A 15,076-nucleotide genomic window follows, 5' to 3' on the forward strand; every position below is an offset into this window, starting at 1 on the left:
GTGAACATCTTTATCTCATCTTTTATTGACTTCTTTGAGATAAAACACTACTTGCCAGCAGTGGGATCTGAACCCATGCCTACAGAGAGACTGGATCCTAAATCAAGCACCTTAGACCACTCAGCCAAGCTTCCTGCTAGTGTACCTAAGTCCAGTGTCTCGGTGACAGAAGGTCTGGTTAGCTTAGCTTTAGCAACACGTCTAATCCCTTTAAAACACGTCAATTTCAGGCGCAGCATGTTTTCTCAGGTAAAATGTGTTCAGAAGAGACAGCCTACGGCCTTTTCTCCTTCTGCACGACTCAGCAGCTTCTTGAAATGAAAAGCTTGGCAGCGGTGGGATTCGAACCCACGCCCCCGGAGAGACTGGAGCCTTAATCCAGCGCCTTAGACCGCTCGGCCACGCTACCTCCATGCAAATACATTGGGGGGGACGGGACACGAAACGGCCGATAACTCGTATGTAACATCATCACTGTGAGGTGAGGTTGGACGCTGAGGGATATCTGCGTACAACGTGTTTATCAGTGTTTAAACGACAGTTTTAAGACGTTTTTAACCGGTTTCAGGAGTTTTCAATGTGTTCTTCAGACATTTTAACACATTTTTAGTGTTATACATGTTTAATAGTTTTCAATATGTTTTGGTTTGTTTTGAACATGTTTTCAGGAGATTTTAACACGTTGTTAGCCATTTCTAACATGTTTGTGTTTTTGACCCGATTTTAGGAATTTTTTAACATGTTTTAAGGTATATTTCAGACGATTGAGGCATTTTTAAGACGTTTTCATGAGTTTTTGACACAATTTCAGAAGTTTTTAACATGTTGTAAGGTGTATTTAACACAATTTCAGCTGTTTTCAACACATTTTGAGGTGCATTTAACACGTTTTAAGTTATTTTTAACATGTTAAAAGAGATTTTGACATGATTTCAGGAGTTTTTAAACACATTTTAAACACATTTTAAAGAGTTTTTTTGTGTGCATGTTTTAAAGAGTTTTTTAACATGTTTTACAGAAATTTTGTCACATTTTTATGTATCTTTCAAACACAATTTACGGAGTTTTGTAAACATGTTGTAAGAAGTTTGCTTAAAAACTCTTAAGACATGTTGAAAATATATTTTAGGGTTTTGAAAATATTTTATTTTTATTTCATTTTACTTTGGAGTTGAAAAAAATTGTCCAAATGTTTTGGTATGTTTGAACCACAAATTAAATTTGAGATGTGAGAATTTCAGTGGTGTAATCAGATGGGGTCACAACCATTAATCATTCTCATGTTAGAGGGAACATCTTTATCTAATTTTTAACATGTTGTAAGCCATTTTTAAAATGTGTTTTTGACACGATTTAAGGAATTTTTAGCATGTTACATACGAGTTATTGGGCGTCTCGTGTCCCGTCCCCCCCCATGGTATTTACATGGAGGTAGCGTGGCTGAGAGTTCTAAGGCGCTGGATTAAGGCTCCAGTCTCTCTGGGGGAGTGGGTTTGAATCCCACCGCTGCCAAGCTTTTCAGTTCAAGAACCTGAAACTCCATTGCTCTGGACTGTTGACCCTAAGTACTTAAAATCCTCCACCTTCTTGATCTCTTCTCCCAGTAACCTCACTCTTCCACTTGGATCCCTCTCATTCACACACATGAACTCTGTCTTACTGTCTTACAGTCCTCATACATGTCCTCCACCGCTCTAACATACTTCTCTGCCACTCCAGACTTCCTCATACAATACCACAGTTCTTCTCTGGGCACCTTGTCATCAGCTTTCTCCAGATCTACAAAAACACAATGGAACTCTGTACTCTGTCCTTCTCTGTACTTCTCTATCAACATCCTCAAAGCAAATACTGTATCTGTAGTACTCTTTTCTGGCATGAAACCATACTGCTGCTCACAAATTCTCACTTCTGGCCTTAGTGTAGCTTCCACCACTCTCTCCCATAACTTCATTGTATGGCTCATCAGCTTTATTCCTCTGTAGTTGCCACAACTCTGCACATCTCACTTGTTCTTAAAAATGGGCACCAGCACACTTCTCCTCCCTTCTTCAGGCATCTTTTCACTTTATAAGATCCTGTTGAACAACCCAGTCAGAAACTCTACTGCCACCTCTCCTAGACATTTCCATACCTCTACAGGTATATCATCAGGACCGAGTGTCTTTCCACTCCTCAATCTCTTCAATGCCCTCCTCACTTCATCCTGACTGATCTTTGCTACTTCCTGGTCCACAGCAGTCACCTCATCTAGTCTTTGTTCTATCTCATTTTCCACGTTCATCAACTCTTCAAAGTACTCTTTCCATCTTCCCATCACACTACTGGCACCTGTCAATAGACTTCCATCCCTATCCTTAATCACCCTAACCTGCTCCACGTCCTTCCCATCTCTGTCTCTCTGTCTTGCCAACCTGTATAGATCAGTCTCTCCCTCCTTACTGTCCAACCTAGCACACAAGTCATCATAAGCTTCTTGTTTGGCCTTTGCTACCTCTACCTTCACCTTACGCTGCATCTCCCTGTACTCCTGTCTACTCTCCTCAGTCCTCTCAGTGTCCCACTTCTTCTTAGCTAACCTCTTTCTCTGTATACACTCCTGTACTTCGTCATTCCACCACCAAGTCTCCTTATCTACTTTCCTTCCAGATGACACACCAAGTACTCTCCTACCTGTCTCCTTGATAACATTAGTTGTAGTTGTCCAGTCATCTGGAAGCACCTCCTGACCACCCAGAGCCTGTCTTAACTCCTTCCTTAAAGTCATGCAACACTCTTCCTTTTTCAGCTCCCACCATTTCGTCTTCTGCTCTGTCTTTGTCCTCTTCAACGTCATTCAACGAACATTCAACGTCCCTACTCCCAGTCCTATAGTCTTGGCGTTCCTCTTCTCTCTGTTCTTATGGACACACTTTCGTCCTCCTCTTCTTCTACTTTGGTATGTTTGAATCAAAAACTTTAAATTTGAGATGTAAGAATTTGAGTGGTGAAACCAGATGGGGTCAGAACCATTAATCAGTCTCAGGTTAGAGTGAACAAACTGTATTTCTTCAATGTTTTATTTACTTCTTTGAGATAAAATCACAAATGGCAGCTGTGGGATTTGAACCCACGCCTCCAGAGAGACTGGAGCCTAAATCCAGCGCCTTAGACCACTCGGCCACGCTACCTGCTAGTTTATGTAATTCCAGAGTCTCAGTGACACAAGGTCTGGTTAGCTTTGCTTTAGCCAAACATCTAATTCCTTTAAAACACGTTAATCACAGATGCAGGTTCTTCTCTTGGGCAAAATGTTTTCAGGAAAAGAAATCTGTGACCTTAGACTGAAAAGCTTGGCAGCGGTGGGATTCAAACCCACACCCCCAGAGAGACTGGAGCCTTAATCCAGCGCCTTAGACCTCTCGGCGACGCTACCTCCATGTAAGCACCATGGGGGGGACGGGAGATGACACGCCCCATAACTCGTATGTAACATCACTGTGAGGTGAGGTTGGACACCGACTGATGTCTGCATACAACGCGTTTATCAGTGTTTAAATGACAATTTTAAGGCGTTTTTAACCGGTTTCAGGAGTTTTCAATGTGTATTATAGGATTTTTTAACAAATTTTTAGTGCTTTACATGTTTAATAGTTTTTATAGGTTTTGGTTTGTTTTGAACATGTTTTCAGGAGGTTTTAACAAGTTTTAAGCCATTTTTAACATGTCTGTAGGAGTTTTTGAACAATTTTAGGAGTTTTTAGCACGTTTTAAGGTATATTTCAGTCGGTTTGAGTCGTTTTTAACATGTTTTCAAGAGTTTTTGACACAATTTCAGGAATTTTTAACACATTTTGAGGTTATTTAACACGTTTAAGGAATTTTTAACATGTTAAAAGACTTTTAACATGAATATAGGAGTTTTTTAACACATTTTAGACACATGTTAATGAGTTTTTTGCACGTTTTAAAGAGTTAGCATGTTTGAAAGCAATTTTAACACACATATGGATCTTTCAAACACAATTTAAGGAGTTGTTTTAAACGCGTTGTAAGTAGTTTTCTTAAAAACTCTAAGACATGTTTAAAACATAATTTAGAGTTTTGAAAACATTTTATTTTTATTTCATTTTATTTTGTAGCTGAAAAACATTGTCAAAATGTTTTGGTATGTTTGAACCAAACGTTAAATTTGAGATGTACGAACTTCAGTGGTGAAAACAGATGGGTTCAGAACCATTAATCATTCTCAGAGTGAACATCTTTATCTCATCTTTTATTGACTTCTTTGAGATAAAACACTACTTGCCAGCAGTGGGATCTGAACCCATGCCTACAGAGAGACTGGATCCTAAATCAAGCACCTTAGACCACTCAGCCAAGCTTCCTGCTAGTGTACCTAAGTCCAGTGTCTCGGTGACAGAAGGTCTGGTTAGCTTAGCTTTAGCAAGATGACTAATACCTTTAAAATACGTCAATTTCAGGCGCAGCACGTTTTCTCAGGTAAAATGTGTTCAGAAGAGACAGCCTACGGCCTTTTCTCCTTCTGCACTACTCAGCAGCTTCTTGAAATGAAAAGCTTGGCAGCGGTGGGATTCGAACCCACGCCCCCGGAGAGACTGGAGCCTTAATCCAGCGCCTTAGACCGCTCGGCCACGCTACCTCCATGCAAATACATTGGGGGGGACGGGACACGAAACGGCCGATAACTCGTATGTAACATCATCACTGTGACGTGAGGTCGGACGCTGAGGGATATCTGCGTACAATGTGTTTATCAGTGTTTAAACGACAGTTTTAAGGCGTTTTTAACCGGTTTCAGGAGTTTTCAATGTGTTTTTAAGACATTTTAACACATTTTTAGTGTTATACAGTTAATTAGTTTTCAATATGTTTTGGTTTGTTTTCAGGAGATTTTAACACGTTGTAAGCCATTTCTAACATGTTTGTTTGTGTTTTTGACACGATTTTAGGAATTTTTTAGCATGTTTTAAGGTATATTTCAGACGATTGAGGCATTTTTAAGACGTTTTCATGAGTTTTTGACACAATTTCAGAAGTTTTTAACATGTTGTAAGGTGTATTTAACACAATTTCAGCTGTTTTCAACACATTTTGAGGTGCATTTAACACGTTTTAAGTTATTTTTAACATGTTAAAAGAGATTTTGACATGATTTCAGGAGTTTTTAAACACATTTTAAACACATTTTAAAGAGTTTTTTTTGTGCATGTTTTAAAGAGTTTTTTAACATGTTTTACAGAAATTTTGTCACATTTTTATGTATCTTTCAAACACAATTTACGGAGTTTTGTAAACATGTTGTAAGAAGTTTGCTTAAAAACTCTTAAGACATGTTGAAAATATATTTTAGGGTTTTGAAAATATTTTATTTTTATTTCATTTTACTTTGGAGTTGAAAAAAATTGTCCAAATGTTTTGGTATGTTTGAACCACAAATTAAATTTGAGATGTGAGAATTTCAGTGGTGTAATCAGATGGGGTCACAACCATTAATCATTCTCATGTTAGAGGGAACATCTTTATCTAATTTTTAACATGTTGTAAGCCATTTTTAAAATGTGTTTTTGACACGATTTAAGGAATTTTTAGCATGTCACATACGAGTTATTGGGCGTCTCGTGTCCCGTCCCCCCCCATGGTATTTACATGGAGGTAGCGTGGCTGAGAGTTCTAAGGCGCTGGATTAAGGCTCCAGTCTCTCTGGGGGAGTGGGTTTGAATCCCACCGCTGCCAAGCTTTTCAGTTCAAGAACCTGAAACTCCATTGCTCTGGACTGTTGACCCTAAGTACTTAAAATCCTCCACCTTCTTGATCTCTTCTCCCAGTAACCTCACTCTTCCACTTGGGTCCCTCTCATTCACACACATGTACTCTGTCTTACTGTCTTACAGTCCTCATACATGTCCTCCACCGCTCTAACATACTTCTCTGCCACTCCAGACTTCCTCATACAATACCACAGTTCTTCTCTGGGCACCTTGTCATCAGCTTTCTCCAGATCTACAAAAACACAATGGAACTCTGTACTCTGGCCTTCTCTGTACTTCTCTATCAACATCCTCAAAGCGAATACTGTAGTACTCTTTTCTGGCATGAAACCATACTGCTGCTCACAAATGTTCACTTCTGGCCTTAGTGTAGCTTCCACCACTCTCTCCCATAACTTCATTGTATGGCTCATCAGCTTTATTCCTCTGTAGTTGCCACAACTCTGCACATCTCACTTGTTCTTAAAAATGGGCACCAGCACACTTCTCCTCCATTCCTCAGGCATCTTCTCACTATCTAAGATCCTGTTGAACAACCCAGTCAGAAACTCTACTGCCACCTCTCCTAGACATTTCCATACCTCTACAGGTATATCATCAGGACCGACTGTCTTTCCACTCCTCAATCTCTTCAATGCCCTCCTCACTTCATCCTGACTGATCTTTGCTACTTCCTGGTCCACAGCAGTCACCTCATCTAGTCTTTGTTCTATCTCATTTTCCACGTTCATCAACTCTTCAAAGTACTCTTTCCATCTTCCCATCACACTACTGGCACCTGTCAATAGACTTCCATCCCTATCCTTAATCACCCTAACCTGCTCCACGTCCTTCCCATCTCTGTCTCTCTGTCTTGCCAACCTGTATAGATCAGTCTCTCCCTCCTTACTGTCCAACCTAGCACACAAGTCATCATAAGCTTCTTGTTTGGCCTTTGCTACCTCTACCTTCACCTTACGCTGCATCTCCCTGTACTCCTGTCTACTCTCCTCAGTCCTCTCAGTTTCCCACTTCTTCTTAGCTAACCTCTTTCTCTGTATAGACTCCTGTACCTCCTCATTCCACCACCAAGTCTCCTTATCTACTTTTCTTCCAGATGACACACCAAGTACTCTCCTACCTGTCTCCTTGATAACATTAGTTGTAGTTGTCCAGTCATCTGGAAGCACCTCCTGACCACCCAGAGCCTGTCTTAACTCCTTCCTTAAAGTCATGCAACACTCTTCCTTTTTCAGCTCCCACCATTTCGTCTTCTGCTCTGTCTTTGTCCTCTTCAACGTCATTCAACGAACATTCAACGTCCCTACTCCCAGTCCTATAGTCTTGGCGTTCCTCTTCTCTCTGTTCTTATGGACACACTTTCGTCCTCCTCTTCTTCTACTTTGGTATGTTTGAATCAAAAACTTTAAATTTGAGATGTAAGAATTTGAGTGGTGAAACCAGATGGGGTCAGAACCATTAATCAGTCTCAGGTTAGAGTGAACAAACTGTATTTCTTCAATGTTTTATTTACTTCTTTGAGATAAAATCACAAATGGCAGCTGTGGGATTTGAACCCACGCCTCCAGAGAGACTGGAGCCTAAATCCAGCGCCTTAGACCACTCGGCCACGCTACCTGCTAGTTTATGTAATTCCAGAGTCTCAGTGACACAAGGTCTGGTTAGCTTTGCTTTAGCCAAACATCTAATTCCTTTAAAACACGTTAATCACAGATGCAGGTTCTTCTCTTGGGCAAAATGTTTTCAGGAAAAGAAATCTGTGACCTTAGACTGAAAAGCTTGGCAGCGGTGGGATTCAAACCCACACCCCCAGAGAGACTGGAGCCTTAATCCAGCGCCTTAGACCTCTCGGCGACGCTACCTCCATGTAAGCACCATGGGGGGGACGGGAGATGACACGCCCCATAACTCGTATGTAACATCACTGTGAGGTGAGGTTGGACACCGACTGATGTCTGCATACAACGCGTTTATCAGTGTTTAAATGACAATTTTAAGGCGTTTTTAACCGGTTTCAGGAGTTTTCAATGTGTATTATAGGATTTTTTAACAAATTTTTAGTGCTTTACATGTTTAATAGTTTTTATAGGTTTTGGTTTGTTTTGAACATGTTTTCAGGAGGTTTTAACAAGTCTTAAGCCATTTTTAACATGTCTATAGGAGTTTTTGACACAATTTTAGGAGTTTTTAGCACGTTTTAAGGTATATTTCAGTCGGTTTGAGTCGTTTTTAACATGTTTTCAAGAGTTTTTGACACAATTTCAGGAATTCTTAACACATTTTGAGGTTATTTAACACGTTTAAGGAATTTTTAACATGTTAAAAGAGTTTTAACATGAATTTAGGAGTTTTTTAACACATTTTAGACACATGTTAATGAGTTTTTTGCACGTTTTAAAGAGTTAGCATGTTTGAAAGCAATTTTAAGACACATATGGATCTTTCAAACACAATTTAAGGAGTTGTTTTAAACGCGTTGTAAGTAGTTTTCTTAAAAACTCTAAGACATGTTTAAAACATAATTTAGAGTTTTGAAAACATTTTATTTTTATTTCATTTTATTTTGTAGCTGAAAAACATTGTCAAAATGTTTTGGTATGTTTGAACCAAACGTTAAATTTGAGATGTACGAACTTCAGTGGTGAAAACAGATGGGGTCAGAACCATTAATCATTCTCAGAGTGAACATCTTTATCTCATCTTTTATTGACTTCTTTGAGATAAAACACTACTTGCCAGCAGTGGGATCTGAACCCATGCCTACAGAGAGACTGGATCCTAAATCAAGCACCTTAGACCACTCAGCCAAGCTTCCTGCTAGCGTACCTAAGTCCAGTGTCTCGGTGACAGAAGGTCTGGTTAGCTTAGCTTTAGCAACATGTCTAATCCCTTTAAAACACGTCAATTTCAGACGCAGCATGTTTTCTCAGGTAAAATGTGTTCAGAAGAGACAGCCTACGACCTTTTCTCCTTCTGCACGACTCAGCAGCTTCTTGAAATGAAAAGCTTGGCAGCGGTGGGATTTGAACCCACGCCCCCGGAGAGACTGGAGCCTTAATCCAGCGCCTTAGACCGCTCGGCCACGCTACCTCAATGTAAATATGTTGAGGGGGACAGGACACGAAACGGCCGATAACTCGTATGTAACATCATCACTGTGAGGTGAGGTCGGACGCTGAGGGATATCTGCGTACGTGTTTATCAGTGTTTAAACGACAGTTTTAAGGTGTTTTTAACCGGTTTCAGGAGTTTTCAATGTGTTTTTAACACATTTTAACACATTTTTAGTGTTATACAGTTTAATAGTTTTCAATATGTTTTGGTTTGTTTTGAACATGTTTTCAGGGGATTTTAACACGTTGTAAGCCATTTCTAACATGTTTGTTTGTGTTTTTGACACGATTTTAGGAATTTTTTAGCATGTTTTAAGGTACATATCAGACGATTGAGGCATTTTTAAGACGTTTTCAGGACGTTTTGACACAATTTCAGAAGTTTTTAACATGTTGTAAGGTGTATTTAACACAATTTCATCTGTTTTCAACACATTTTGAGGTGCATTTAACACATTTTAAGTTATTTTTAACATGTTAAAAGAGATTTTGACATGATTTCAGGAGTTTTTAAACACATTTTAAACACATTGTAATGAGTTTTTTTTGTGCATGTTTTAAAGAGTTTTTTAACATGTTTTAAAGAAATTTTGTCACATTTTTATGTATCTTTCAAACACAATTTACGGAGTTTTGTAAACATTTTGTAAGAAGTTTGCTTTAAAACTCTTAAGACATGTTGAAAATATATTTTAGGGTTTCGAAAACATTTTATTTTTATTTCATTTTACTTTGGAGTTGAAAAAAATTGTCCAAATGTTTTGGTATGTTTGAACCACAAATTAAATTTGAGATGTGAGAATTTCAGTGGTGTAATCAGATGGGGTCACAACCATTAATCATTCTCATGTTAGAGTGACCTTCTTTATCTAATTTTTAACATGTTGTAAGCCATTTTTAAAATGTGTTTTTGACACGATTTTAGGAATTTTTAGCATGTTACATACGAGTTATTGGGCGTCTCGTGTCCCGTCCCCCCCATGGTATTTACATGGAGGTAGCGTGGCTGAGAGTTCTAAGGCGCTGGATTAAGGCTCCAGTCTCTCTGGGGGAGTGGGTTTGAATCCCTCAGCTGCCAAGCTTTTCAGTTCAAGAGCCTGAAACTCCATTACTCTGGACTGTTGAGCCTAAGTACTTAAAATCCTCCACCTTCATGATCTCTTCTCCCAGTAACCTCACTCTTCCACTTGGATCCCTCTCATTCACACACATGTACTCTGTCTTACTGTCTTACAGTCCTCATACATGTCCTCCACCGCTCTAACATACTTCTCTGCCACTCCAGACTTCCTCATACAATACCACAGTTCCTCTCTGGACACCCTGTCATCAGCTTTCTCCAGATCTACAAAAACACAATGCAGCTCCCTCTGGCCTTCTCTGTACTTCTCTTTCAACATCCTCAAAGCAAATACTGCATCTGTAGTACTCTTTTTTGGCATGAAACCATACTGCTGCTCACAAATTCTCACTTCTGGCCTTAGTCTAGCTTCCACTACTCTCTCCCATAACTTCATTGTATGGCTCATCAGCTTTATTCCTCTGTAGTTGCCACAACTCTGCACATCTCACTTGTTCTTAAAAATGGGCACCAGCACACTTCTCCTCCCTTCTTCAGGCATCTTCTCACTATCTAAGATCCTGTTGAACAACCCAGTCAGAAACTCTACTGCCACCTCTCCTAGACACTTCCATACCTCTACAGGTATATCATCAGGACCGACTGCCTTTCCACTCCTCATCCTCTTCAATGCCCTCCTCACTTCATCCTGACTAATCTTTGCTACATCCTGGTCCACAACAGTCACCTCTTCTAGTCTTTGTTCTCTCTCATTTTCCACGTTCATCAACTCTTCAAAGTACCTTTTCCATCTTCCCATCACACTACTGGCACCTGTCAATAGACTTCCATCCCTATCCTTAATCACCCTAACCTGCTGCACGTCCTTCCCATCTCTGTCTCTCTGTCTTGCCAACCTGTATAGATCAGTCTCTCCCTCCTTACTGTCCAACCTAGCATACAAGTCATCATAAGCCCCTTGTTTGGCCTTTGCGAACTCTACCTTCACTGTATGCTGCATCTCCCTGTACTCCTGTCTACTCTCCTCAGTCCTCTCAGTGTCCCACTTCTTTTTAGCTAACCTCTTTCTCTGTATACACTCCTGTACCTCCTCATTCCACCACCAAGTCTCCTTATCTACTTTCCTTCCAGATGACACACCAAGTACTCTCCTACCTGTCTCCTTGATCACATTAGCTGTAGTTGTCCAGTCATCTGGAAGCACCTCCTGACCACCCAGAGCCTGTCTGAACTCCTTACCAAAAGTCATGCAACACTCTTCCCTCTTCAGCTTTCACCATTTCATCCTCTGCTCTGTCTTTGTCCTCTTCAGCTTCATTCAATGAACATTCAACGTCCCTACTCCCAGTCCTATAGTCTTGGCGTTCCTCTTCTCTCTGTTCTTACGGACACACTTTCGTCCTCCTCTTCTTCTACTTTGGTATGTTTGAATCAAAAACTTTAAATTTGAGATGTAAGAATTTCAGTGGTGAAACCAGATGGGGTCAGGACCATTAGCCAGTCTCAGGTTAGAGTGAACAAACTGTATTTCTTCAATGTTTTATTTACTTCTTTGAGATAAAATCACAAATGGCAGCGGTGGGATTTGAACCCACGCCTCCAGAGAGACTGGAGCCTAAATCCAGCGCCTTAGACCACTCGGCCACGCTACCTGCTAGTTTATTTAAGTCCAGAGTCTCAGTCACACAAGGTCTGGTTAGCTTAGCTTTAGCCACACGTCTTCTTCTTCTTTTCCTTTCGGCTTTTCCCTTCAGGGGTCTCCACAGCGAATCAATTTCCTCCATCTAACCCTGTCCTTTGAATCCTCTTCTCTCACACCAACTACCTTCATGTCTTCCCTCATTACATCCATAAACCTCCTCTTTGGTCTTCCTCTAGGCCTCCTGCCTGGCAGCTCAAAACTCAGCATCCTTCTACCGATATATTCACTATTTCTCCTCTGGACATGTCCAAACCATCTCAGTCTGGCCTCTCTGACTTTATCTCCAAAACCTCTAACATGTGCTGTCCCTCTGATGTACTCATTCCTGATCCTATCCTTCCTGGTCACTCCCAGAGAGAACCTCAGCATCTTCATCTCTGCTACCTCCAGCTCTGTCTCCTGTCTTTTCCTCAGTGACACTGTCTCTAGACCAAACAACATCGCTAGTCTCACCACAGTTTTGTACACCTTTCCTTTCATTTTAGCTGAAACTCTTCTATCACACATCACACCCGACACTTTCCTCCACCCGTTCCATCCTGCCTGTACACGCTTCTTCACCTCTTTTCCACACTCTCCATTGCTCTGGACTGTTGAGCCTAAGTACTTCAAATCCTCCACCTTCTTGATCTCTTCTCCCTGTAACCTCACTCTTCCACTTGGGTCCCTCTCATTCACACACATGTACTCTGTCTTACTGCAGCTAACCTTCATTCCTCTCCTTTCCAGGACAAACCTCCACCTCTCTAGCTTCTCCTCCACCTGTTCCCTGCTCTCACTACAGATCACAATGTCATCTGCAAACATCATAGTCCATGGAGATTCCTGTCTAACCTCGTCTGTCAGGCTGTCCATCACCATAGCGAACAAGAAGGGGCTCAGAGCTGATCCCTGATGCAGTCCCACCTCCACCTTGAACTCCTCTGTCACACCTACAGCACACCTCACCACTGTCTTACAGTCCTCATACATGTCCTGCACCGCTCTAACATACTTCTCTGCCACTCCAGACTTCCTCATACAATACCACAGTTCCTCTCTGGACACCCTGTCATCAGCTTTCTCCAGATCTACAAAAACACAATGCAGCTCCCTCTGGCCTTCTCTGTACTTCTCTATCAACATCCTCAAAGCAAATACTGCATCTGTAGTACTCTTTTTTGGCATGAAACCATACTGCTGCTCACAAATGTTCATTTCTGCCCTTAGTCTAGCTTCCACTACTCTCTCCCATAACTTCATTGTATGGCTCATCGGCTTTATTCCTCTGTAGTTGCCACAACTCTGCACATCTCCCTTGTTCTTAAAAATGGGCACCAGAAAGTCAGAAACTCTACTGCCACCTCTCCTAGACACTTCCATACCTCTACAGGTATATCATCAGGGCCGACTGCCTTTCCACTCTTCATCCTCTTCAATGCCCTCCTCACTTCATCCTGACTAATCTTTGCTACATCCTGGTCCACAACAGTCACCTCTTCTAGTCTTTGTTCTCTCTAATTTTCCACGTTCATCAACTCTTCAAAGTACCTTTTCCATCTTCCCATCACACTACTGGCACTACTGAACACATTTTCAGTGCTTTGCATGTGTAATAGTTTTCAATATGTTTTAGTTTGTTTTGAACATGTTTTCAGGAGATTTTGACACAATTTTAGGAGTTTTTAGCACATTTTAAGGTATATTTCAGACAGTTATAGCCATTTTTAACATGTTTGTAGGAGTTTTTGACACAATTTTAGGAGTTTCTAGCACATTTCGAGGTTATTTAACACGTTTAAGGCATTTTTAACATGTTTTCAGGAGTTTTTGACACAATTTTAGGAGTTTCTAGCACATTTCGAGGTTATTTAACACGTTTAAGGCATTTTTAACATGTTTTCAGGAGTTTCTGACACAATTTTAGGAGTTTCTAGCACTTTTTGAGGTTATTTAACACGTTTAAGGCATTTTTAACATGTTTTCAGGAGTTTTTGACACAATTTCAGAAGTTTTTAACATGTATATTGTATTTAACACAATTTCAGGAATTTTTAACACATTTTGAGGTTATTTAACACGTTTAAGGCATTTTTAACTTGAATTTAGGAGTTTTTAAACACATTTTAGACACATTTTAATGAGTTTTTTGTTCGTTTTAAATAGTTAACATGTTTGAAAACAATTTTAACACACATATATGGATCTTTCAAACACAACTTAAGGAGGTTTTTTTAAAACACGTTGTAAGTAGTTTTTTAAAAAAACTCTAAGACATGTTTAAAACATGTTTTGAAAACATTTTATTTTTATTTCATTTTATTTTGGAGTTGAACAAAATTGTCAAAATGTTTTGGTATGTTTGAACCAAACATTAAATTTGAGATGTACGAACTTCAGTGGTGAAAACAGATGGGGTAAGAACCATTAATCATTCTCAGGTTGGAGTGAACATCTTTATCTCATCTTTTATTGACTTCTTTGAGATAAAACACTACTTGCCAGCAGTGGGATCTGAACCCATGCCTACAGAGAGACTGGATCCTAAGTCAAGCACCTTAGACCACTCGGCCAAGCTACCTGCTAGTGTACCTAAGTCCAGTGTCTCCGTCACAGAAGGTCTGGTTAGCTTAACTTTAGCAACACGTCTAATCCCTATGCTAATCCCTATGCATGTTTTCTCAGGTAAAATGTGTTCAGAAAGGACAGCCTACGACCTTTTCTCCTGCACGACTCAGCAGCTTCTTGAACTGAAAAGCTTGGCAGCGGTGGGATTTGAACCCACGCCCCCGGAGAGACTGGAGCCTTAATCCAGCGCCTTAGACCGCTCGGCCACGCTACCTCCATGTAAATACCTCGGGGGGGACGGGACACGAGACACCCGATAACTCGTATGTAACATCATCACTGTGAGGTTCCTCAGGCATCTTCTCACTATCTAAGATCCTGTTGAACAACCCAGTCAGAAACTCTACTGCCACCTCTCCTAGACACTTCCATACCTCCACAGGTATATCATCAGGACCGACTGCCTTTCCACTCCTCATCCTCTTCAATACCCTCCTCACTTCATCCTGACTGATCTTTGCTACTTCCTGGTCCACAACAGTCACCTCATCTAGTCTTTGTTCTCTCTCATTTTCCACGTTCATCAACTCTTCAAAGTACCTTTTCCATCTCCCCATCACACTACTGGCACCTGTCAATACACTTCCATCCCTATCCTTAATCACCCTAACCTGCTGCACGTCCTTCCCGTCTCTGTCTCTCTGTCTTGCCAGTCTGTATAGATCAGTCTCTCCCTCTTTACTGTCCAACCTAGCATACAAGTCATCATAAGCCCCTTGTTTGGCCTTTGCGACCTCTACCTTCACGGTATGCTGCATCTCCCTGTACTCCTGTCTACTCTCCTCAGTCCTCTCAGTGTCCC

The 15,076-nt window shown here is 40.7% G+C and overlaps 9 non-coding genes across 9 annotated transcripts; all 9 read right to left on the reverse strand.

The window, feature by feature from the left end:
• Positions 1-327: 327 nt before the first annotated feature.
• On the reverse strand, positions 328-409 carry trnal-aag (transfer RNA leucine (anticodon AAG)). Its single transcript has one exon. It is a non-coding gene; the product is annotated as a tRNA-Leu (tRNA).
• A 2,679-nt stretch (positions 410-3,088) lies between these two features.
• Positions 3,089-3,170, reverse strand: trnal-uag (transfer RNA leucine (anticodon UAG)). The gene has a single exon. It is a non-coding gene; the product is annotated as a tRNA-Leu (tRNA).
• A 163-nt stretch (positions 3,171-3,333) lies between these two features.
• trnal-aag (transfer RNA leucine (anticodon AAG)) lies at positions 3,334-3,415 on the reverse strand. The gene has a single exon. It is a non-coding gene; the product is annotated as a tRNA-Leu (tRNA).
• A 1,145-nt stretch (positions 3,416-4,560) lies between these two features.
• trnal-aag (transfer RNA leucine (anticodon AAG)) lies at positions 4,561-4,642 on the reverse strand. The gene has a single exon. It is a non-coding gene; the product is annotated as a tRNA-Leu (tRNA).
• A 2,664-nt stretch (positions 4,643-7,306) lies between these two features.
• Positions 7,307-7,388, reverse strand: trnal-uag (transfer RNA leucine (anticodon UAG)). Its single transcript has one exon. It is a non-coding gene; the product is annotated as a tRNA-Leu (tRNA).
• Positions 7,389-7,551: 163 nt separating this feature from the next.
• On the reverse strand, positions 7,552-7,633 carry trnal-aag (transfer RNA leucine (anticodon AAG)). Its single transcript has one exon. It is a non-coding gene; the product is annotated as a tRNA-Leu (tRNA).
• A 1,146-nt stretch (positions 7,634-8,779) lies between these two features.
• Positions 8,780-8,861, reverse strand: trnal-aag (transfer RNA leucine (anticodon AAG)). The gene has a single exon. It is a non-coding gene; the product is annotated as a tRNA-Leu (tRNA).
• Positions 8,862-11,535: 2,674 nt separating this feature from the next.
• trnal-uag (transfer RNA leucine (anticodon UAG)) lies at positions 11,536-11,617 on the reverse strand. Its single transcript has one exon. It is a non-coding gene; the product is annotated as a tRNA-Leu (tRNA).
• A 2,789-nt stretch (positions 11,618-14,406) lies between these two features.
• trnal-aag (transfer RNA leucine (anticodon AAG)) lies at positions 14,407-14,488 on the reverse strand. Its single transcript has one exon. It is a non-coding gene; the product is annotated as a tRNA-Leu (tRNA).
• Between the last annotated feature and the right edge of the window lie 588 nt (positions 14,489-15,076).

Source organism: Antennarius striatus, chromosome 23 (assembly GCF_040054535.1).
Source record: "Antennarius striatus isolate MH-2024 chromosome 23, ASM4005453v1, whole genome shotgun sequence".
Taxonomy (NCBI): domain Eukaryota; kingdom Metazoa; phylum Chordata; class Actinopteri; order Lophiiformes; family Antennariidae; genus Antennarius; species Antennarius striatus.